This window comes from Gavia stellata, chromosome 3 (assembly GCF_030936135.1).
Source record: "Gavia stellata isolate bGavSte3 chromosome 3, bGavSte3.hap2, whole genome shotgun sequence".
Taxonomy (NCBI): Eukaryota; Metazoa; Chordata; class Aves; order Gaviiformes; family Gaviidae; genus Gavia; species Gavia stellata.
Genome location: NC_082596.1, coordinates 48,026,649 through 48,052,303, shown reverse-complemented (window position 1 = coordinate 48,052,303; position 25,655 = coordinate 48,026,649). Strand labels below are relative to the sequence as shown.

Here is a 25,655-nt window from a genome sequence, read left to right as displayed (position 1 = left end):
TTCTATTTTAATTTTCATTATTTTTCCATTAAAAAGCACTTGGGGGAACGGGAGCCTAGGTAGACTTTTGCCCATAGAGTTAGTTGAATATTAAAATTTCAGATACTTTGGACATTCAGAATGTCTTTTAATTTCATAACTATAAAACAGGAAGTCTGATTTCCACATTTCACAATATTCTTTCGAATACATTTTAAATGTACATCTTTAAAATACATTTTTAAAACACCATGGCTAGTGATGACAGTGCTACACAGTAGAGAGGAGAGATGCACAAAAAAAACCCCCAGCGAGCAAGCCTGAAACTTATTAAATTTACATATGTTGTTGCCTATTGTATTTGGGAAGCATTTTTGTTAAAAATGCATGCACATTATAAAGTGGAGTGGAGGAGAGTTTACAATTATGAGATTGTGTAGAAGCCTGGGACAACTAATTAAGCCCAAATATTCAAGTGATGAGTGGCTGCCCTAATCTAAGGCAATATTTTAAAGTCTTCTAAAGCAAAAGTTATAGTCTAAAGCTTTTAAAGGTAGAAGAGTCTGCTTAAGAGTTTCGTTTATACAAGATGACTATTTGTAATCTCATGTGCTGAGGTTACCCTTGCAGAAAAGCAGAGCTAGCAGAACAGCTAGCTGGAGCAAATGTTGCCATTGGCTCCTCCCTGGATGAAGCCTGTTGATCCAGGAGGAGCAAGGGCAGCCCTCTGACTTGACAGTCCCAAACTGTGAGTGAAATGTTACCACAGGAGGTGGGGAACAAGCACCTGTCCTAGTAGTTGCCTCACCAAAATCCAAAGAAAGGAATCATAAATAATTTTGGTTTTATTTTTGAGAGGGGAATATTACATGTTATTTACCTCCCTGCTGCTCTCTTCTCCTTCAGCAGACTACTTTTTAAGTCAAAAGATGCATGTCCAAGGTAGGAAAAATATATATTGAGCATAAAGGAATTTAGATTAATTTTCCCAGGTCACTGGTTGAAGGTTCAAGCCAACATTTATATGTGAATCCTAAAAGAACCAGGCCCTGTCACTGCTAGTTCAAGCTCTGTTTGGAAGGGCAACATAAATACGTGTGGGGAACATCTCTGAAACAACAAATGGTTTAGCCATATATTATAGCTACAAGTTTGCCCAGAATCCAGGAGGCCTAGGGAACTTCAGTAAAATTCAAACCTTGTTTTAGTATCTCCTGTGCCTCTAAAAAAAATCCTGTGAAATAGTAGACTAATAAAGTCTAAGTACTTCTGGGGTCACAGTGGTAATGTTGAAGAATCCATATGTTTTCTGAATCTGTTCCCAAGTGGGTAATTTAACGTCTCACCTTTTAAAGACAAAACTATCCAAGGGAAATAGCAGCATGCCTGAAGAGGTTCCTAGCCATCCCTTGGAGCTACTTGAATTTTGGGAGTTCCCAAGACAGTTAGCATATTAACAATGATTTTACTCCTTGTTCTATGAGATGTCTTAATCAAGATATATCCACTTTTGTATCTATATTTGTATGTAATTTCTGAAAACTTTGGCTAGAAACTTGCTGTGGTTATGCAACTAGATTAAAAAATTCTTCCTGTACCGAACTGTCACTCTCTACACCATTACAATATCAAATGCTATGTGTCTTTCCGAAATCTCAAAGTAATAAAAAGAAAGATGTAGAATGTAGGACTCGATGATCTTACAGGTCTTTTCCAACCATACTGATTCTGTGATTCTGTGATTATCTCCTTTATTAATCTCTGGGTAGAGGTAAAACCTGTTTTTCAGGCTCATACCTTCCTTAACACACATACAATTCTTGATGTTAAAATGTTGGCATTCAATACCTGCAAACAAGTAATATTTTCAGCATCGCAATACTTTCACATATGTAAAGAATATGGGAAAATGACAGAAAAGTTTGCTTGTAGAATATGAACATCAGTATAGTAATTTTCACCAATATAGATATCCGAGTACAAAATGAGTTAAGTCCTATTTTGTATAATTTAAAATGGTCCAGACATTTTGACAAAGAATAACAACATACCAAAGAAATGAAAATAGCCTTCTCCAGATTTTATAAGACTCAGTGGCTATGTCTATATGACCAGTTATACTAGTTGCCCAGTCCCAAAAATTGCTTCACCGTATAGCTTATGTCAGCTGAGACAGATAAAGTGAAATAGTTCTTTTTCTCTAATTCACTCCTCTGAAAGATGAGCTGAGGTTCAGAAAGTAAAAAGCATACATCCTTTAAATACCTGACTGTCACTCATTGACATTTCTACTGAGGATTTCCCAGAATGTAGGCAAGAAAAGAAAATCTTTAAGAGCATTTTATCTTTATGAAAGAGAGGAATGGCCAAACTGTGACTAAATTCGGCATTCCAGAATATACACTAGAATATACACTACACCTCTTTCTCCTGTTCTAGAACAGCGATATGAATCTCGAAACTGATTGCAAAATATTTAAGTAGACAATGCTGACACTTGTTTTATCTCTGGTGCTCAAACGTCTGAATTTGTAGACTTGCGAACTGATAAAAAGCACCACATTTCACGTGCTTGTTCTGCTTTTCAGCAAAACTTGAAATCAAAGACTTCTGGTACATCAGTTTTTGTCTACAGGTACATTCGACTTCTTCAAACATTCTGGAACTGCCGTCTGAAATATAGGAAGAAATTTTCTACATTTCTACATTCAAATGAAGTTACTTTCTTCAGTGGAAAAAAAGTATAATTCAGGGGAATTTCTTGAAGGCTCTTACATGAGATGAAACTTGAGTCACAGAGTAGAGAAATCACATGAAACTAGCAAAGGCCATATTAAAAACAAACAAAAGAAGATATTTCTTTGCACTCTGTGTAGTTAAGGTGTGTAGATTCTTATGAATATCAAAAACTTGCAGAGATTTAAAAGGGACATAGAATTTCTAGGAGGAAATATCCACTGATGTTTATTAAATAATAAAAAAAATTGGGCTCAAGGGATCAGAAAGTTGGTGATTATTCTGGAGAAGTATTACAACATGCTTGCCCTGTTGTTACACTCTACCGGACATCTGGTATCAGAGGTGGAATACTGGGCTAGAGGAAATTTCTACCTGATTCAGCGCATATACTTTTTCCTCTTTATGTTCTCTTATTCAACACAGCAGCCTATGAAGTGTCTGTTTTCCTGGAACAGCAGGAAGCTGGAACACTTTTTTGTGTGTTTGCTGAACACATTTGAAGTGCAGTTCCTGTGTGCTATATACAAATTCACACTGAGATAACAAAATATGTGGAAGCAAGAAAAAAATAAAAACACCAAAGACCCTCCTCAAAACTATCAACAAATTGTTAGCACAATGGCTGCTGAACTAGGCGATAGGCAAGCAGATGCAACGCCATGCAACACAATGATGAATTGTCAGTCCAGTACCTCAGGCCATACAGAATTTCTTGGAATTAAACTTCAGTCCTTTTAGGCTGCAAACAGGTATCGCCACTAACCTAGCCATGACTGTTGAAGACAAACAAGGGATACTTGCTGTCTGCAGCACAGAGAAAATGTGTTTCATGTTATTCTTCCATCCTTTTATGTACACTAATACCAATCACTTTGTGTTGCAAATGATCCATGAATTATTTTATGGTTCCATGTTTGTGTGATGAAAGTTTGTAAAGAATTGTAGAGACAAATCTTAGGATCAATGATTTTGTCCACATAATGATATACGTATAAACATGATATAAATCCCTGTGGTTTACAGGGTCAGTCATCATTTCGGATGGTCACCCTGACAGCAGTGTTTTATTCAAAAGATAAGAACAATTGATTTTGACAATCAGGTGCATCAGCACAATAAACTAATTATTAAAGGATCTATAGTATTTGGTTATACTACTTAAACTTGATGTTGTGAGGAACGAAGTTGGTTTCCCCGGGCAGGAATGACTGTTTCTTTTGTAGGTATAAAGTATCCTGTTCATAATATGAACAGCAAAATAAGAAATAACTTATCTTAAAATTACGGTGTTTGTGTGCATCTGCCCCTCCCACTCCATAGAGCTTCCCCAGAGGAGTTTAGCAATGTTTTTCCAGTGGTGTCTGTTACACACCATATGTATCCCTTCCCAGGGTATAAAGAGCATGGTGATACCAAGTGCCACAAAGTTGTTGTAATACAGTTGACAAGTCCCCCAGCTACAGAAAAGAAAGTTACTGTAAAGCAAGCATGAGGTGTTGGGTTTTTTTCCCTGTCTGAGGATCAATTGATGCAACTAATGCTTATTAGCAAATAGTTTGGGCCTTACAAGTCACAGAAGCTACAACATAATTTGAGCTCATACAATCACTGATTCACCCTCCTTACTTGGGACCTTCTGTTGATGCTGCCACCAGCGTTTGATTGTTGGTAATTTATGCACCAAGGATCACGCAGCTACTCGGTAAATCTCTAGAACTGTAACTCTTTTAAGGTACACAGTGGAAACAGCTGAGCTCTGCTTGAACAAGCTCTAACATGAGTCAGGGGATTTATGTTGTTGATACTATATACTGATCTAATACAGATTTTGATGGACTCTGAGCTGAAATGGGTCTTCCCTTATATCCTCAGCCAAAGAGAAAAAACCACATAGCCCAGAGTTACTGAAACTAATTCTTCATCTGAAAGACAATATCTTTTTACATCCGTGGCATGAATTTTTGCTTTATTACGTTAGGGAGGAATTTTAGAAAATGCATGCTTAAGTATAGACGCAGACTGACAAAGGGAAGTGAGAGATCATATTTTTGAATAATTTGCTAGAGACCATTTGGAACAAATTAATTACTCTTTCAGTAGGAATATGGTATGTTTCCTGACAGATTGCTTTTTTCCTATCTGCAAACTAAAGCAACAATAACTTCAAGTAGCCTTTCACTGATAACACAGCACTCCAAATGGCAGTTCCAACAGTTTTGAAAAAAACAAGTTTAATTCTTATAAGAACTCAAGTGGAGAATTAATATGGAGAATAAAACTAGATGTGCATTAAATATTTGGGAGAAAATTTCTGTGGATGACAAGTTATACAAATAATGAATGCTGCTAAAATAATAATGAAATAATGCTACTAAAATAATGAAGCTACTAAAATAACATCAGCAAATACAAGCACAGACCTGTCTGTTTTAACATTACAAGTATTCAAAAATAAATAGTATACAATACTTTTTGGGTCACAGTCAGCCAAAGCTGAAAAATATTTTTGTTTTTTCATATACAGTCTTTTCTATCTATGGAACATTCTTGACCTCCCCAAATTTATTTTAAGCACAGGCACTAAATTGTGTAGATACTAAAAAGAGACCATGGTTGTAGAATAAGATCTGAATGCTCTAAGATTATTTTATGTTGATGTATTCTTTTTCCACTATTGTATTGGTGCAGAAGATCTGAAAAAATAAAAGGATGCAAAAATTTGAAGTACTCGAAATATTTAAGTTTGTCCCCCTTCAACCTTCTTTGAGCCCTGGAAATGAAGTAAAGGCATAATTCTTGGAGAAATCAAAGGATTTACCAGTCTAAAGGCCTGAACTGGTAAAACAGAGACCAGCTGCAAGGCCAGGAAACAGTCCATTCTACAGGGTATGTAGTGACACTGATTTTTCAGATACGAAAGAAAAAAATAAGTATCTAGTTGGGCTCTTTCCCATGAAGGTGTCAACCTCCAAATTGTAAAGCAGGGAATCAGAAGCACATGTGCAGTCGACCTCATGATGACCTGTTACTGCTGACAATTCTGGGGACTCAACCTGTGATCAAAACACCTATAAAAGAATCTTAAATGGCTTCGGCTAAATAGCAGTGTATTAAATTGATTACTGTTAAAGAAAGATTTGAACAGACCTCACAACTGATTAAGCATTTTTAGTCCTATCTTCACCTTTAGTCAAGAAAACCTGATTACAGGGAGGAAACATTTGCTTTGTGGAGTCCAACCTCTTTGAAAGTCATGAAGTGGCTATTCTGGAATTATTCTTCTAATGGTTTCAATGAAACTGCATTTTTGCATATGCTCCAGTGTACTGGTTTTGGCTCGGATAGGGTTAACTTTCTTCATAGCAGCTAGTATGGGGCTGTGTTTTGGGTTTGGGCTAGAAACAACCTTGATAAAGCAGGGATGTTTTAGTTACTGCTGAGCAGGGCTCACACAGCACCAAGGCCTTTTATGCTCCTCACACCACCCCACCGGTGAGTGGGCTGGGGGTGCACAAGGAGTTGGGAGGGGACACAGCCGGGACAGCTGACCCCAACTGACCAAAGGGATATTCCATACCATATGACATCATGCTCAGTATATAAAGCTGGGGGAGGAAGAAGGAAGGTGGGGACATTCGGAGTAATGGCGTTTGTCTTCCCGAGCAAACGTTACGTGTGATGGAGCCCTGCTTTCCTGCAGATAGCTGAACACCTGCCCGCCGACGGGAAGTGGTGAATGAACTCCTTGTTTTGCTTTGCTTGCCTGCACGGCTTTTGCTTTACCTATTAAACTGTCTTTATCTCAACCCATGAGTTTTCTCACTTTTACTCTTCTGATTCTCCCCCCCACCCCACCTGGGGGGAGTGAGCGAGCGGCTGTGTGGTGCTTAGTTGCCAGCTGAGCTTAAACCATGACATCCAGTATCAGGTCTGTCAATAGCTACATTTAAAGAAGTTTAAACTAGAAGAACCAATTGTCTTTCAGAACATAAAGACTTAAGAATCTCTCTCATGTCTATCAAAAGTTTGAAATGTTTGTCCCTGCCCTGCTAAATAGAAATGTACCTTAATAGTGCTGCTTGACAATTAACTAATTTTGTTGTGGGTAAGAGCCAAATACATTTTTCTTGTTGAAAGAATCAAGGACGGGAGACCTTTGTCTAGGGCTAAAATTTTGCCTCTACTTCAATTTTGTGTTCAGTCATGATCACAAATGTTCAGAAGGAGAAAAGCAGTATTCAAGATCTTTAGAAAGCGACCAGATATTTTCTGTTTTCATGTTGCAAAACCAGAATTTGGCACTGCGTATACATGTTAAGCATGTATACCTTATGCATTCATGCAGAGAACTGGAAAGTTCCTACATCTTGAACCAATAGGAGATCAATCTCAAGGTCTTGGTAACTCTCTTCAATAGCTCCTGAAAAAAATGTAAAATTGTGTTGGGAAGCACACTGAAGCGTGTAAGAAGATAAAGAAAACGAACTGATGAAGACAGATCTTCATGACGTCTGGTGCCACAATTGTGTTAGGGCTCAGTACTGATTTGCTGCCAGCAACTTGAATACGTCACTAAAGTAAGTCACAGTCCTTTTCTTTCTTGATATCATGGAAACAGATTGGTACCGAAGTACTGAACTGGAAGTACAAGCATGACGCCTTCAGGTAGTAGGGGTCACTGACTCCACCAGTGGTGTCAGGAATATAGCTTCAGAAGGCATAAAAGCAAATTAGTGACTCCACAGAAGTGAAAAAAAAAGTATTAGAGCAAGCAGAACACAAGTAAAAGTTCAAAGACAAAAAGAAATTGAATAAATAATACTGCTATTGCAGAAAACATGAATGACAACAGACTATAAAACGAAAAGGAAGAGCAAACACATTTTGGATTTGATGCTAACTGTGGAAAAGTGTAACTTTAAGAGATTTTATTACAAGTTAATTGGAAATAATTGTTATGTTATACAGTGCCAGTAAATCAGGGATTGATTGAAGAGGAATTAATCAGAACCATTGGTTCTGAATGCTAATGGAAGAAAACATCAATCATTCAAAGACCAAAAAAGATAAAAAGCAAATACTTTAGAACTAGGAGGTTGGTAGCAAAATGCCTCTATATCACAACAAATGCTTACTTTTTTTTAAAAAAAATACATTTGCTTTAAAACCATCATTTGTGTTTATTGACAGTATTGTGGAAACAAGAAAAACAAAAATGTTCCTTTGAAGTGTGTTATATACTCTAAAACTTTAACACTGAATTTAGGTTCATTGTTGCAGACTTTTCTGTACAGAAAGTTTATATTCCAGGAGAAGTAAAAGCTACTTGTTTGGAATAAAGTCAATCTATAAATGTAATGGAATGCAATTCAGTATCAAAACAGGTTAAAGTTGATAGAAGTATAAAAAATATTTTGAAATTACATAGAATTTAGAACTTCTCCAATCCTACATCATCCTCCATACCTTAAGTTTATATGCTTTGTCTGAAGAGAGAAAAAAAAAGAGTTTATGATTTCATTATTGGTTTCCGCATAACATAGTTTTAGACTGTTAAACACAAACTTATTTGCCTATTATAGCATCATTAATCTTTCTTCTGTGTCATCACAGTTTGATTTTGTATACCTGTCAATAGTTTTAGGGCATATTATGAGAGAGAACTTCACTTGCAATGCTATTCTGGAAAAGATGAAACTGCATGGGAATGTCCCTTTTTTTCATTATGACCAGTTAAAAAATTTATAAAGGCTCTCTATTTTCTTATATATTTAGGGATGGACAATTCTGCATCACTAGGGGAAAAGGCTAATTACTCACAGTAAGGTCATTAGATACACACTTTCTTTTCGTCATTACAAAGACTAATATTTTTGCATTAATGGCACTATGCAGAGTAGATGAAGCAAATAAATAATAAACCTCCTTATTCAGATACTAATGCAAAACCAAATGTTCTTTCAATTGTACAGCTGTAAAAAATAAAATGAGAAAGGTATCAAAAAAGTAAACAGTAATATTCAACAGAATATCTATCACCTACACATACCTCCCATACAACTACAGTGCCTCTGAAGTGACAGAAAGGTGCAAATAAAGAGATTCATAGGATAAATGTGCCAATTTTTTATTAAATTCATTGGAAATATAAAAATCTTTTGTTGCTTCATTAAATTAAATGTGGAAAATAGAAATATACTGGATTTTACAGAAGAATATATTTTATTTTGGCAAACACTGTAGCCAACCATAAAAATATTAGCATTCAATTCTGACTTTGCAAATTCATCCGTTTTAATTTCCACACAGTTAGAGAGATCAGCTTTCAGACTTTGCATCCAGAAGTTTTTATAATTCTTTGAAAAATTAATACCACTAACTAATCCCTTGATGATAATCAACATTGATATTTTTTTCTAAAGTAACGTTCTAAAAGAATTTTTGTAGAAATGTGTTTTGGCTAATCTCAGTTACGTACTTCGGTCCACTGACAAGCCATTTGGCTTCCATGAACTTTGCCATAGTGATAATGCATATCACTGACACCCAGTGATAATGCATATAACTGACACCCAGTGGTATTCTTGGCTGAAATTTTTTTTGACCACTGCAATTTTTGTAGTCATGTCCATTCAAACATCCGTAGTAAAAGTTCAGTTTCTAGATTTTTGTTTACGAAATTGCCCTAGGACTTCCTGTATAGGTATATAGTTTGATCCTAATCATTGTTTCTCATGGAATTCTGAAATCCAGTAACTGATGTTGGAGAACTGTTAACGTATTCACTTTGATTATTTCTATAGGCAATATTGAGGTAATGAAGAAGATTAGACAGAATTTTGCCTTTTAAAGCACTTACTGAAATATTTATAATAAATAAACATCCTTAAAAGATTTTTTAAAATCTTTTCCAACAAAGAAAACCTCACTTTCATTTCAAGAGGGAACAGGAAAAAATCTGTTCTCCCTACCTTATTTTTTCCAGATTTTTTAAATAACAGAGAATGCATCTCCACCCCTCTCTACTCCAATTAGAATAAACTGTTTTAAAATTTTGAAAAAGGCAGTTTAGAAAACCTTCACTCAACAAAACTAAACATGTAATGAAAAATTGAAGAAAACATTTTTTTTTTTCAATGGGCAGTTTTAAAAGTAATTGCTTTTTGTGTCAACTCTATCACCTTTCTCAATAAAAACCTCAGAAGTATCCTGTACCCTTAAATATTAAGGAAATTAAATTTTAAACAGAGAATATATTATGACTATAATGTAATAGAATACTAGAACTTCAGTTATGCAGTTAGAACAGGTCTATATTCTAGGTAAAACAGATCAATAAAAGCATAGTTCAGCTCTCTGTCAATGCAATATTGTGGTTGTCTGTACAATTATGTTTGCACCTCAGGCTCTCTCTACCATATTAAAATCTTGCTAATTGGAAACCTGAGAGATTACCTTATTCTCATTTCCCTATCCTACAGAGAGCCCTTGGCAGCAATTCCTTGTTTATGAAACAGAGAGATTAGGAGTTTCCCTGACAGTTGTCCTCTTTAGGGTGAAATCGAAGATCTGCCTTTTTATGCAAACTTTCGCTGTCTAAAACCTACAATATTAATGTTATCATAGCCCCAACATACAAACAGCAGAAATTATGTAGTAGACACAAATCAAATCAATCACATAAAGACAACAAGATGTGCAGAGTGACAAGAAACAAGACATGAGATGGTTGGGAATCCAAAAAATAAGAATCCAACATGTTTTCAATTGAGCCGCTGTATGCTGGAGACTCTGCCTGCCTTCAGTGTAAGAATTCTGAGGCCACTGTGGAGGGGTTAACTTCTAGAAACAAACCAAAGATATAAAAGGGGCACCAATGTCCTTAAAAGTAGCTGCACATGCATATTGCCCACAGTGCTGTGCCATGCTAAACAAAAGATATCAAGGATTTCCCTACTTGGGAACATCAAACCTAAGGTAGAACATGGTCAAGCTTCACGAGAAGTAATCATCCAAAACTCTTTTGTCATTGGCCACTGCATGTAAAGACCACATTTACTGGAGAAAAAAGAGCCAAGAAATACCAACATCAGGGAACAAACACTAGGATGCAGAAGATTATAACAACTTCTGCTGGATGTTCACTGTATAGCATGTCACCATTTAAATGAAGCCTCAGAGAAGCCAAACTTCAAATCATAAATGGTCTCGTAAAATCTAGTGCAGTAACTGTGTAAAATGAAAATATAATAATAGTTTATGTAAATTGCAACATTTTACGCAAACTATTTACATGGGATTGTTAAAGAATTAATAGTGAGGCTTCTTTATTAAACAATCGTTTTAAAAAAAACGGTAATGCTCAGAAAAGAAATATACTTTCCCACATAATGGTAAAAGTATATTCACGGGAACTTTTCAAATCAGAATAACATTTTACAGTAACTCTTCTAAACAAACAAGGACAACTATGGCAAATATTTTAAACTGAGTGTAGCTATTTTTCCTCATTAGAAATTCACAGAATCCTACCAGCTCAACAGATGTGTGAAATCTGACATTTTCTGCATAAAACAGGAAACATGAGTATTTAATATAACTTCTAAGCAAGTAACTATAACATGCATACAGACACACAGTCTTTCTACATTTTTATCCATATACTTATTTCACCAAACAGCAGTTCAGAAAGTATTAAATAATGAGATATATTTTATTATTGTTTCTATAGATAATGTATATTATAGTTTTAAATAAATTATATTTATAATAAATTATAGAAAGCATTCATATAATAAATAGCCTGTTCAAACTAATTGTCATCAGACTTTGGGATATATTTAGATGTAATAATGACATAATAGTAATTCTAAAGGAAGCTGTTTTTTCTGATACCAAAGTCCCTGCTTTTCTGCAATTGTTTTGGTTTTTAGCACTGCTCATTCATTTCAGAACTGTCATTTTCTATAGTAATGCTACAGTAATTGTACTTGTTCTACATAAAAATGGTAACCCAGTCTAATTTGCTACTTCTTGTAGTTTCAAATGTAGTTAACACAACTGAAGTCATTGTCAAGGGCCCCGAGAAAGAAACTACATTCTCTTGTTTTGGATAAGACAAAATTGAGTTTTATGAATATCACAGAATCACAGAATCACTAAGGTTGGAAAAGACCTGCAAGATCATCAAGTCCAACCAAAAAAAAAAACAAAAACAAAAACAAAAAAACCCCACCAAAAAAACCCAAACAAACCACACCACACAACAACAACAAACCACAACACACCAAAAACCAACCCACCCAACACCACACAGCTCCATGCCCATTAAGCTACATCCCACAATGCCACATCCACACGCAACCTAAAAGCACAAACCAGCATGTTCTCCAAATAATCTCAGAGCCAAAACCAGGATAAAAAAAGGCAATTATCACCAAGTAAAGCTTTTTGAGAAATACCTTCTAAATGTACTTTTACCCTTCTATGTATGGATGCACTGTCACTTATGACTAAAGAAGGTATCTCTCTCAATATCACAAGAACATGGTCAGCACATAAATAGGCAAAGCAAAGGGAGCTACACACAATGTCCTCTCCTCCTCTACTACAGAATCCCAGCAAAAAAGGAGATTGTTCAAGGATAAGAAAGGAGGGATATAAGGATGAGAATAATTTATATGTGGATTACAAAACCTGAAGAACTTCAGTGATCAGAAAGTGGTACCTTACTCTGTCTTTGAGTGATGTACGTATTCGTAATGTGAATGCTCCAAGCAGTAAGTTCCCATATCCACAATCATCACAGGAGCAGTTGCTGAGTTCTTGAAGCAAATAGAATCACTCTATCACATGCTGCATTAGCTCTGAGTCTTTGTCAGTATTACTGCAGTGGTTGATAAGAATATAGCTAAAGCTTCAGGAGACATTAAGAATGGAGGCATTTTTTAGCAAAACCACTGATACAGCTTCAGCTCGGATGGATGCATTCGAGTGACAGCAAAAGGGTGGTTTCACAAAACACCTTGACGTATTTCATATTCAGTTTATGTATTCATGCAAAGAAGGCCATGTCCACATCAGCAATTAATATGAAACATTTTGCGCACCATCTTAAGAATTTAGTTTTCCTATTAGAAAAGCAAAGAATTCCTAGATGTCAAAGTGGAAAACACTCTCAGTTTACAGGTATGATGTATGGAACAGTAAATAGAAATACTGACTCTATGACTAAAGTGAAAGTCAGGAACCAAGAAAAAGTGTAGGATGGCTACTTCCTATCTGGAAAGAACATAACCTGTGGTAGATGAGTCATAAAGGTCTGAGGCCTTTATCCCCTCACTCCTTATCAGGGAACTGTCACACCACACATGACTCTACTTCAGCAGGAGCTAGACTTTGCTGACTTTGGAAGAACTATTTGTTCTACATGCCAGGGGGAAAAAATTATACTGCCATGTTCTGTAGTACTAAAATAAAAATGAGGACAGCCATTCATACTGTACCTAAGTATGAATGCTTTCACCTGTGGGTTCAAGGTCAAGATAGACATGTTAGTCTCAGTTCCTCCAGCTATAAAACCAGAAAGCTTTTCCTTTGTCCCTCAATCGGGATAGCTGAAACAATCTCTGTTTCACAGTGGATCAGGACCAGAGCAAGATCTGCTTCTTCGGCCTCTTTACAAACCCGATAACCTTTACCAAGATGCTGACCATCTGGTGGCTCCTCTTGGACACTAGGTGCTCCTTTTCTTCTCTCTGGAAAAAAAGCTGATCATGAAAATATTAGATTGCTCAGTACTACAGTGCAGTTCTTTCAAAGTCTGTTTTTAATGGTGAATGGTCAAAAATCTCATGTCACCACCCTCCCAAAAGTAAGTGAGAAGGTCTCGGTACAGTACATTATCTGTCATAACTGGAGGGTAATAGATTTCTGATATTTGACCACCTAACAACTGATGCCAGAGGACACAGGCATTGAACATCTCTGATGCTCATGGAATGACAATCATTACCAGACTTGAAACAGAATATGATACACTTTGTATAACGTACCGCTAAGGAGTCAATATTTGGTACCCATGACAGGTGAGGCAAGAGAAAATGTGAGAAAAAAGGAACCTTGGGCATGAAATTAAAGGAATGCCTGGGCATGAAATTAAAACTTTGCCTTCTGTTATGACAGATCACTATATTTTTTCATATTCAGAACAACTGTTACAAACTTGAACACTAATACCCGAAATACAATGTATTTGGTGACACACTTTACAGGATAACACAGTACAGACTGTACAAACAGCCAAAGAAAAGTGCTAAAACATCTAAAGGATAAATTTTTTATGACTGTTGTCCGCAGACAACACGTTTAGACACATGGGTTACTCTGCTTATCTTAGAGAACATAATTTCTACTCTATGCTATTACTGTGTAAATGTATTAGAAAAATGTGTTATGTTTTATATTCATATCACATCAAAACAATGGCAAGGCAAAAATTTAATAACAAAATTATAACCTAACTATTTGTTCACTGTTTTCAGTACAGCTAAGGAGTTGTCTGATGGCTTTTTCCTCACATGCCATTCAAAGTCCACTAATTTATTCTAGTGCTATCTACACTATCTAATGAAGATCATAAACTCAGCTTTTCTATTTTCAAACTCTTTCTTGCTGTTATCCCTTATTTTAATTTAACCATTGAAAATACACCCATTGGTTTTGCTCTGCAATTCAGTGGGATCATTTCAGTTCATTTTATGTGAACTTCAGGGGAAGGACAGCAATTATTTGTAATTCACAGAGTATATTGTCTTTGAAAATCTATACACTTGGGAGATCATTACATGTCTGGAACTTACAAGGAACACTTAATGCATAGCATTATTTAGCAAGGTATCACATAAAAATCCCCATATGCCTCTTGCCCCCAGTTCTTTTCCAATAACACTTGTCAAAAGCAGCTACCTTTGAGGGAAGAGAGTAGGAGTGAGTGAGAAAGTCTAAAAGCCATGTACTCATAAACACTACTACAGGCAGATAACATCCTTGCCTCCCAAAACTCCTTCTGCTTTTGAAAGATCAACTAGTATCAAAAATCCTCTGCAAGACAGTAGCATAGCACTTTCTTGAACAGTACATACATGTCACAGTTTTTGTATAAGTCATACAATTCTACTGTCAGGTGTAGAATGTACCAAGAATGCAGCGTATTTTAAATTTAGAGAAGGTGCAATGAAGTTTTCTAATACCAGCCTATCTGCAAGATTTTAGGAAACCTACCACTGTCCCTGATCTGTTTGCACAATGCTTAACTAACTGTCCTCTCAATTAGCAACAAATCATTCAAAGAGATACGTAAATAATTCTGATCAATTCCAGCATGACTTCAGAACCCTTTTAAAACCTACAACTGCCCTTGGTATGTGATGAGATGCAAAGAAAAATAAAACTGTGAAGATGAAGTTCAGTTCTTATTTTAGCATATATTTCATGAGATCATAAGACTTTCTTGCCTTTATGGAAGACTGTAAAGGAATAGAATGGCAGAGGACTTCTCTGCAATGAAAGAGAAAAGCTGGATTTATTTACATGTTTTTCCAGTTATTACCACAACTCTTTTGCTGCAATACCAATAAACTGAAGGTTTTGGTGTTAAGACCTCTCTCTGCAACAAGTATTATTTTTCCATTCCATTTTTCAAACAGGAATCAAACCACAATCCAATTAATTTTTACACATTATGTACAGTTGAGAACATAACTTGCATATCTGAAGTGCCTGTCCAGTGCATTAATCATAAAACTAAACTGATAGAGGGTACATATTGACATGGATCACAGCAAAGAAGCTAGATCTAAGCATTTAATCCACTTTGAATTTTAGAGGAGACACAAGCAAACGTGGTATTTCCTCTCATCTGTGAGCAGATTTGATATGACATATTTTGCATTGCATCATTTCTTCCTCTTAAGAGAAGTCTCATGTGTTAGTAAACTGAGACCTGTGAATCTGTGCTCTGCATGATTTCGAGCTAAATATTTATGGCACAGATAACTGAAATAGCTAATTCAACAGAAGCAGAATATTGTCTTTCATGTTTTTTAGTTCATACCTCATCACGATTGGCCACATATAATTATGCCAGTTACCAAGTTAGATTGGTTAACCTCTATAGGTACCTATTATAGAAATTGAAACACACTATACAAAACAGCTTTAATATAAAGCTTCTCATTCTAGACTGATAATAAAAAGAAATACAATGAAGACAATTAAGTAAACCTAATCTTTTCTAGCCCTCAGCCAAAAGTGTAAGAAATACCATGCCTTTCTCACAGAAGGCCTTATAGATATACAAATGTTCCACCATTCTTGCATTATACATCTCCTCGCTTATGGTACGTTACTAACCCTACTCACCGAGCAAATTAAAAAAAATAAAAATACAAATGCTAAGTTAATAATATCTTTTCTGAGATTTGTAACTGCTAATCCCAAGCACATGTCACACTGTCATATGATCACATGCCAACTCTGTTCATTCCTTCATATCAGTGCAATAATTATGCACAAGAAAGGTGTTGGGAGCATTGTATTCCTGTAGGAGTTTTCTTTTGGATGAGATACAAATGGAAGGTCCTATCCAAATTGGTCATTAGCAATCCCAGGGAACTCTTCATAAGAGTAGGTGTGTTAACTTCAGTCTCCTGGACAAATTCCAGCTCAGGTAATTACATTCAGCCTACCTAATTTCCCACTGCAATTACAAATACAGGGAGATACTTAATTTCCAGTCCCAAGCCGCTGTGCAGTGTTGAATAGTTGCTATGTTTCACCCAGGGTGGCTGCACATCAGCAACGGATAAAGCAAGCTGTGTATAAATTGTGACAGTTTGTAAAGCATTTTGGAATCGTTTGAGATGAAAGTGCTATATAGTTAAGATCATTCTAATTGAAATAATTGCCTGCCATTGATCTAAATATCGCTTGTAAAAAACATTTAGAAGGAAACCTTCCTGGTGTTCTGGACAAATCAGCTAGTAAATATTTAATCAGTCTCAAATGTAAGTATTAGAATTTTAAACTGCATATATGCAAAAGCAAGATTTAAGAAAAAATCCTCTAGCAATCTTTAATGCAGTTACAAGCATTTGAGCCATCAGCAATATAGGAACACTGCTCCAGTGTAAGATTAATGGCACATCCAATCTGTCAAACTTCACTCTTACTATTAACATGCCAACAAAGGCCTTAGACATGCATAAATACACCACTGTGTCAAAGCTGTCTATAAAGCAACAATAAGAAGGTTAGCAGATACCATCAGACAGGGACTGTTTCTAACATGGACTACTAGAACTCACATTAAAATCATGTAACACCTCTACACAGTAAATGTGTAAATTTTCAGTTTCCTCAAAGTCTCTCTTGAGTTTCATGTCCAAAGACTGACTAGATTACCACTGAACTGAAAACTCTCTTGCCATAAAATTCCGGATGATCTGACCCCATAATTCAGAAAACTGAGGAAAAAAAGAAAAAGAATATCCAAGAAAACTGAAGGGGCATATGTAAGAATAGCTGAAATAAACTGAACAAAACCAATGAAGTCCATTTTATTCCAAAGGAACTACAAACAAGACCAGTATGTAAACCAAGGCTTGGAACTGCTTTCATGAAACTAGTACACTAGTTTATTATTACTAGTTCAGTGCAGTATCCTGTGATTGAAGTAAAGTCATATTCTATGTCAACTTACATGCAATTTTAGTGCTGCCTTCATTGCCACCGTTGGACAATGGGAATGTATTATCCCAGACCATAAAGGGTTCCATAAAGGGCAGGTGGAAGAAAATGGAAATCCAACACCGTTTAAGGAAATCAGTGAATAAATTACAAAAACTGTCCATTTGCCTGCCCCCTTTTAATCTTACTGTCGTATTCAAACTATTGGGCATGTAACTGAATATCTCAACTGTACCTGAAGAAATAATGGAGCGTGTCTCTGCAGTAAAACAGAACAGCTCTAAACTGATGAGTTTAACCCAGCAGAAAGAGCGGCTGTAAACATGACAAATGCCTGCTATTGATTTCAGGTTTAATTACTCTGTGCAGTACTGACAAAGCCCATCAGATGTTGTTGTGAAGTGTAAATGGAACAAACTACACTTCACTGCCCATAGGAAACTGATGGTGTCTGCAGTTTGCATTGTTTACTTTATCCTCCGTAAACTTCAGCCTTGATCAAATTAACAAGTGCTACTAACCTCCAACAAACTACAATGCACTATGATTTTACAGCAACAGCCTTGGAACAATAGTTCTGCAGCATTTCATTGATAACAAATGTCTGGCTAATGACAGCACAATGGCAGCTGCTGAACCTTACTGTCCAGCACTGCATGTCCTCTAACCAGGCTAGGAAGAATTTTTAAACACACTCTCTTGCATTTCCTCCTATTTTGGGGGAAAGGACAGGTTATTCAATATTCTGATAAAACTTTTAGTTAAAATATACTGCCCAGGCTATCTAGGCAGCCTCTATTTTCACTAATAACAGCGGAACAATAAAATCAGACCACATCTAGCATGCTATAGCTACCACTTAAAATGTTCTCTGAAATAATTTCCTTTTTTTCAGACACGTACAGCCCTACTTGTTCATGCTTGTAGCTTTTCAGTTCTTCCTCTGTTCTCCTCTTCTTCCTTTTGTCTTTTCATTGTGCTTATTTAACATTCCAGCAACCAACAAATGTAATGTACGAAGTCTAAAAAGTGAATACCTTTTGCACCAACCTATTGAGAAAACCACCCTTTTTTTTGTTCATATACAAGTCTCTCGGCTTCCACCGTATTGAGACGGAGTTTGTTACTTTACAAATGAATGCTGTTGTTCATCTTCTGCAAATTTTCTCTTTCTGGGATAAGATTCTACTGTCAGCATAACTATAAACAGCATTGTGGTGTACATCTTCATTGTTTTGAATGTGTGCTATATACAAAGGGGCTTTGTTACGAATAAACTCTTAAGGAAATAGAAGACCTAGGTGCCAGTTTGAGTTGCTCAAACGCTGACAGGAAAAACGTCTTTTGATATTTAGCCTATTTAGGTAAAGCAATACCTCTGCAGACCCACAGCTCTAAGGTTTTGCCTCTTGTTCCTCAAAGAATGACCTTAAGACACGTATCCCCTTATTGTTTGGGGATACTATGTGAACACAGCACATAGACACAAATGGGCCAAGTAATCTGGACAGTCTTATTTCCTTCCAGTAATCAGCAGAATCTAGAGGACTCTTAAAAGATGGAAAAAAGGATGGGATGTGCGGATCTGCAGAGCCAATATATGCCAACTCTAATAATTACTGGTAAGCAGACATTATTTACCTCATCACACACCCGTTTGGAGGGGAATAGCATGCAGTATAATCCCAGGGGATCTGGTGAAGTAAGCAATGAGTGCAGAATTGCTGTCCCAAGATACAAGCTTATCAGCACAAGATGCCAAATCAATAGACTAGTGCTGTGCACAGGTAAGATGAAGAAAGAATGATTTCCCATGAGCCATGATTATAACTACTCTTGCAGTATGAAGAACTACCCTGGCCTCAAGGTTGATGCTGGAAGACTTGTATTGTCGAAATAAAAAAAGTTTAAACAGTTTTTAGTGATATGACTGAGAACAGGAAATATGTCTGTTTGGAAAGGAAAGACAGTGATGTAGGTTTTTTTTATTTTGAAAGAGTAAGTTTCTAAAATACAAGCAAATTATTGGCAGGAAAGTTATGTATTTGTTTAGAGAGCTGTGTCACTGCAAAGAATCTGTGTCATACTGACATGTAGGAAGGGCTAAGATATGCTCCTAAAACAGGCTGTTTGCAGGTCCAGGTTTGACCTGAAAAAAACCAGTCTTGAACTTGTGGTTATTTGCAGTCAACAGGGCAAAAAAATTAGTCTTCACATGAAATATAGAAATTCTTCTTACAATGCAGTTGGAAGGTGGAGTGGGCATTTAGAACCGTCTTTTTTCCTAACTAATGTAGCTTTATATGAGAAATATGGGACAGAAACAGATTGGAAACCCAACATCTGAGTCAGAATTGACACCTGGTACAGATTTTGTTTGCATACTCTGCATGCAAGTCTCATTAAGTGCACATCCTCTTAGCCACAGAGGATATTTTCTTTTACTGTCTTTAATTATTCTCCTTCTGGAGTTCAAGAATTTATTAATATTAAATAGGGACATGAATACTGTTGATTTTTATAGTTTTTTCAGTCTTTTATAAGAGCCACTTTGACCTTTTCTTTTGGAGGGTCTTTTTTAAGGAATCCACCTACAAAAATTTGCTTGCTATGAATAAACTTTTGCATCAATCTTAGAACCCTTAAGTTCCAAGGTCTTCCTGAACAGTTGGGCTTCTCAAACAAGTCTCCTTACTTTGTCAGTAAAGGCAACACAAAATGTTGAAAAAACATTAATAGATATCTTCAAGAAATATTTAAAGGAATTTAAAAAACAGTTTGGCTCATGTTATTTTTACCTGCATTCTTGTCTTGAAGTGTTTACAATTTGTGAATATAAATAACTTCAAAGACTGAGCTTGTTATGGGTGAATTTGACTGAGGAGATTATGGAAATCTGGCTGAATCCCAAGACCTGAAAAGGTCCCTACCTGAAAACTTCTTTTCTTAGAGTACTGACAGCCTTAGATCCATGACTATGGGTCTGTGCCTTGTCTATGGTGTATACCAAACAAATTTACCAAATAAGACAGGATACTTTTAACCCTGCCTTTGAAAAAAATTTGGTGTTTTTCCAGCATGTCTTTTATCTATATGGGAAAGGATAATTAAATACTGAGACTAACAATCACCATGCAGAGCAAAGGTTTTTATGATACCAAGCTCTGCCTACCGCCTAGTAATCTCATCTTTTTCCTCAAGTAACAACTGAACCAGGATCTTGCTATTCCAGGAAAGGACATCTTTTGAGATAGCACAGGTAGTTTCTTCTGTTCTCGGTAATCCTGATACTCAGATCTTTATAAAAATATCCAGATAGGGAGAAATCCATATAAAGATATGTATAGCTATTAGTAGTTAAATCTTCCATCACAGTCATTGGGATACTAGAGAACCAAACATCTATATGTCAGAAACATTTGAGTGTCCAGCTTGCAGAATTTGGAAAATGGTTGAATAGATGACTCTATAATTATTTTACTGAGTCATTGAAATGAAAGATACAATACTTCTATGATTTGGTATGATGGATTATATGATTTTGAAAGAACAAGGCTTTTATTACATAATTTCAAAACCATGGAGTCTTTGTTTCCCTCAGTACTAGATGTAAAGTGTGAATCAATTACTTCTGGACTGTGAGAACTCAGCAGAAGTCCAAAATCTGCCAAAATTCCTCCTTGCATTGCAACAAACCTGATCAGAGTGGCGGAAGAACAGGTTTTATACATTTTTTTTTTTATGCTTCTGGAGTTAATCTTCAGTATAAAAATATAGTTCTTAGCTTTATTTCATGTTCAGGAAAATTCATTATCAATATATCAGGGAAATAATTTTCAATTCAATCATTCTTATAGCTAAAAGTGATGAATATCTCAAAAGCCATTACAGTACATCATAGAAAAAATGGAGATCTACTCATGGGTGGGTCTAAAGAAGGATCGATAGTGATACTGACTAGAAAGTTAAAATTCTACAGAAAAATTCTAGATGTAGAGAAAAGTGCTGCTTTTAAGGAAAAAAAAAAGATGAAACTTATTTCTTGCCAGCAATTCTAGATTACACATATCAGTCAAGATTGTGGATATCTCAGCTACTTTAGAAGGCTAGCAATTTAGTCTCTCCATCTTCTCCCATGACCAATGTACTTTTAAAACTGCACTTGTCTCAATTCTACTGATTAGGATGATCAACGTTCTGGACTCCATGGAAGATTTATCATTTCCTCAGTGTGAATTTCCTATTTCCAGTCTATAGCACTCATTCTATTCATGGTGACTGGATCTAGTATATCCGTGATGCCCGTGATGAGATAATTTTTTTCTCTCTTCCTTCAAGTTTCTTAGTGAATATGTCTAGTAGGTCTCAGCACATTTTTTTTTATTTTGATTACATGACTTTTCCTTATTCTATCTAAAGAGAAAATGGTGAAACTCAATAAACTGTAGTTCTAAGAAACATTCATTTTATCATAAATAAATTCAATCTATAATGTTCACCTCAGCTTCTCATAAAGTTCAAACATAACACAATAATTGTGATACTGAGTGAAGGATTCAACCCCACCTCCTTTGCGTACACTCTTCAAAATTTAAACAGCTTTTAGATAGTCAACAGTCAATACTCAGCATTTTTGAATTTGAAGAGTCCATCATATTGATGTGAATGAAAGGATGAAACTGTACAATTTATGTGTAAATCTCAATCAAGCCTTTTAATGTACTGGGTCAGCAGATTTCTTTTTGGAAGTACAACATGTTGAAATTTTTATTGTAAATAATTTGTTTGACTTCTTGAAACTTTTTGAAACTTGAAACTTTTTAAAGAGCTAGACAAGCTGAAACTATCTGTAATTCATGGCTCGCCTTTCCAACAACTCTAATTTGAACTGAGGACATGGCAGTCTTCACAGGAATGGGTAACTAGAATTACCAGTGCTTTTCCATTCTAATGAGAAAAGGAAATGGAGAAAAAGGGTACAGAGGTCTGTCTGGGAGCACGGCATCCATTAAATTGGCTTTGAAAGAAAACAATACTGGAACCTTCTCGCTCATGTGGGCAGAGAAGAGATCTATTGTTTGAGGCCAATTGTCTGAAGGTGGAGCAAATCTAGATACCCTCACTGCTCTTCTACATGTATATAAAGATTGCCTGCAAATTTTCATATTCCAAAGTCACCAGGATATGAACTCCTTTAAGAACTTCAAGTCTTACTTTTATTGTATGATGTGGTCTGCTATGATTTAAACAGTAAGAATAATCTAAAAACAATATTCAAGGGTTAAGATGGATGGGACTGCTTTGTGTTATAGCCAGTTTATTCCATGTTTATCCTCTTGTTATGACAAGATCCTTGGAGAGTTCTTCACTTTCTCTTAATATCCTGGCCTTCCTCGCTGAAACCTGCAATGATAACTGCATTGAATGATTTAGCTATTACAAAGAGCACCTTGAATCTGCATCCAAATGCCCTGAGAATTCTCCTGAGGAAAGGTACGCTTACCACGGATTGAACAAGAACTTGCCACAGAAAGGATAATGGTAAGGATAGTATAATCCTTGTAGAGTTTAAGGTATGTGTATCCTAAGGATACTTATTATTAAGGATAGTTACCCTAAGGATACTTATAGAAACATTACCCTAAGAAAAGGATTTTTTTAGAGCTTCACATGAATTGCCAGATTGAAAGCAGTAAACTGAAATACTGGAATTGGAGGAGTTGGTGAGAGGAAAAGATTCATAACTGAGTGGTACACATTCCTGGTCATTTCGGTATTTTCAAAAAGCAGCATGGTTCAGCTATTGCCCATCATATAATCACAGAATGGTTTGGGTTGGAAGGGACCTTTGAAGATCATCTACTTCCAACCCCCTGCTATGGGCAGGGACATCTTCCATGGGACCAGGTTGCTCAAAGCCCTGAAAACACCCAGGGATGGGGCATCCACAAGTTCTCAGGGCAACCTGTTCCAGTGTCTCACTAGTGTCTCAATCTTTCGCCCCAGTGTGAAAGAAAGCATTTAAAATATCCTTGGAGCTAAATAAATACTAAACTAACCAATACTATGATTCTCCATTAGAAAGCCTTATTATGCTTAAAACTGAGCATGTATTAAAGGCACTCTCTGAGCTAAGGGCTATAAAAACAATAAAATAATATTAAAACCTATTGTGAAGTGTTGTATGCTTGAATTACTTTCTTTTCAGTGAAGGCTTGATTAAGAATTTCTGGTTTTGTGAAGCTAAACAAATCAGGAATATTTTAAAGAATTAAAAGAGTATAAAAAGGTTGACAAAACTGCATCAACTCCCACAGACATCTAGGCACATGGTTAAATTAGTGGGTATGAGTAATCCTATTGAATGTGCAGAACTTGAGCTTAAGTGTGTAATTGTAAAATACACTACAAACATGTACTAAAGCAATATTAATCTTGAATATGTATGTGCACATGCACACACACACACAGACATTCATAATAAAAGGGATTTTTTTCCAGATTGAATCTATACAATGACAAATTTGCCTCAGTTCAAAACATATCTTTGTTGTCTCATAATAAAGACCACATGGAATCCATGTTAAAATGAAAAAGTTAAACCATTTATACTCTAAGTAGAATGAAGACATACAGACCTAAATCTTGTATAACATATGAAATGCCTATGTACACTTGATACATAGGACTCCATTAGATACTCTGTCACTGTCCAAATACAATTTTCTTTTCCTTTTTTGTTTTTAAATGAGTCAGTCAGAAACCTCTGATAGCACCATTTCAAATGCAAATAATTCTGTTCCAACTGCCTCTTTACATTAGCTAAATGAAGTCATCAGTAAACAAAATTGGAAGAAATCTTAACACAACTGCTGTAAACAACTTTAAAAGTTTTATATCCCAAAAGATTAAAACTGTTAGAAGACAGTTCAGATTCACTGGAGATGTTCACCACTGATAGAGTTTATAGTCAAAAAATAATCTCTCTCATCTCACCCAAACTGATACTGGTCACAGCAAATTATAATCAAAGATAGATTTCTTGGAGGGTGATAATACCATTAGATTTAAGGAATTAAAAATACATGAAACTTTTGAGTTAATGAACAGGGTCCTTAACTGCTCATTTAATTCAAACAGCTGTTTGTTAATGCCCTAAGCAGTGTCATAAACTGTGAAAATACTGTTGAGTGCAAGACACTAGTTAATGCTATAAAGCAACACATGCTCTAATATTAAAAGGATTTAATGGGATTAATAGAGAATAAAACATTAACTCCCTATTATGATGTTTTTAGGACCCAAGGGCAAATTCTGGCTAAAAAGGACTCTGGTTCTAAAAGCACAAAAAGTAAACTATAGCACTGTACAGCAAATCATGGCAATTTTATGCTCCTGAAAAAAAGTGGAACCCTGATAAGATCACATCTGTTCCAATCACAGACTGGATAAAATCACTGTTTACTAAAGTCCTAAATAACTATATATGTGGAACCCCAACAAGATCCCATCTGTTAAGACTACAATTTGGATAAGGTCCCATTACAAAAATTTCTATATAATAATATATTCACTACAAAATAATGAAAATTTTTATTTTCTTCAGTTTCATCAATTCTTTCATAGGGATACACAATATTGTAAAAATCCTACAGCATAATTAACTGACTTGATGGACATTAATAATGTATTAGGATTTGGATTGTCAATTTGAAAAAGCAATCAAAAACTAGTCTTAGTGTTTAAGGTATATAACCTCAGTCATATGTTCTTAATTCTAGTTATTTCAAATACATCTTTACAATATTTTTTTCATTCCTAATGCAATGACAGGTTTGATAGTATATTTAGTTCAAGTGTAAATTACAAAAGCTTATTATTTGCAAAGGTGACTACGAGTTTTTCCGGTTTTCTTTTGAAAGAATATTCTTCTAGGAATAAACCAGAAAGTAGACTGAACTTACCTTTATAGATATACCATATTTGAAAATTGTCAGTAGTAGGAGAATTTTAAAAAAAGTTAATACAGACATATAAATAAAATATATTTCAAGTGCACAACCTTTTATAAAAAAGTCATACTGCAGAAAAAATAGAATTAAGGATTTAGTCTTTTTTCTAAAGATTGAAGGAAGCAAGGTTAAACACTACACTTTCAGGTCCTGTTGTCCTCCGAGACATTATTGATT

General features: G+C 35.6%; 1 protein-coding gene across 1 annotated transcript in view; it reads right to left on the bottom strand.

Annotated features, from left to right (window-relative positions):
• CCDC178 (coiled-coil domain containing 178) overlaps window positions 1–25,655 on the bottom strand; it is a 184,357-nt gene that overhangs the window by 63,989 nt on the left and 94,713 nt on the right. The gene's annotated exons all lie outside the window — the stretch shown is intronic.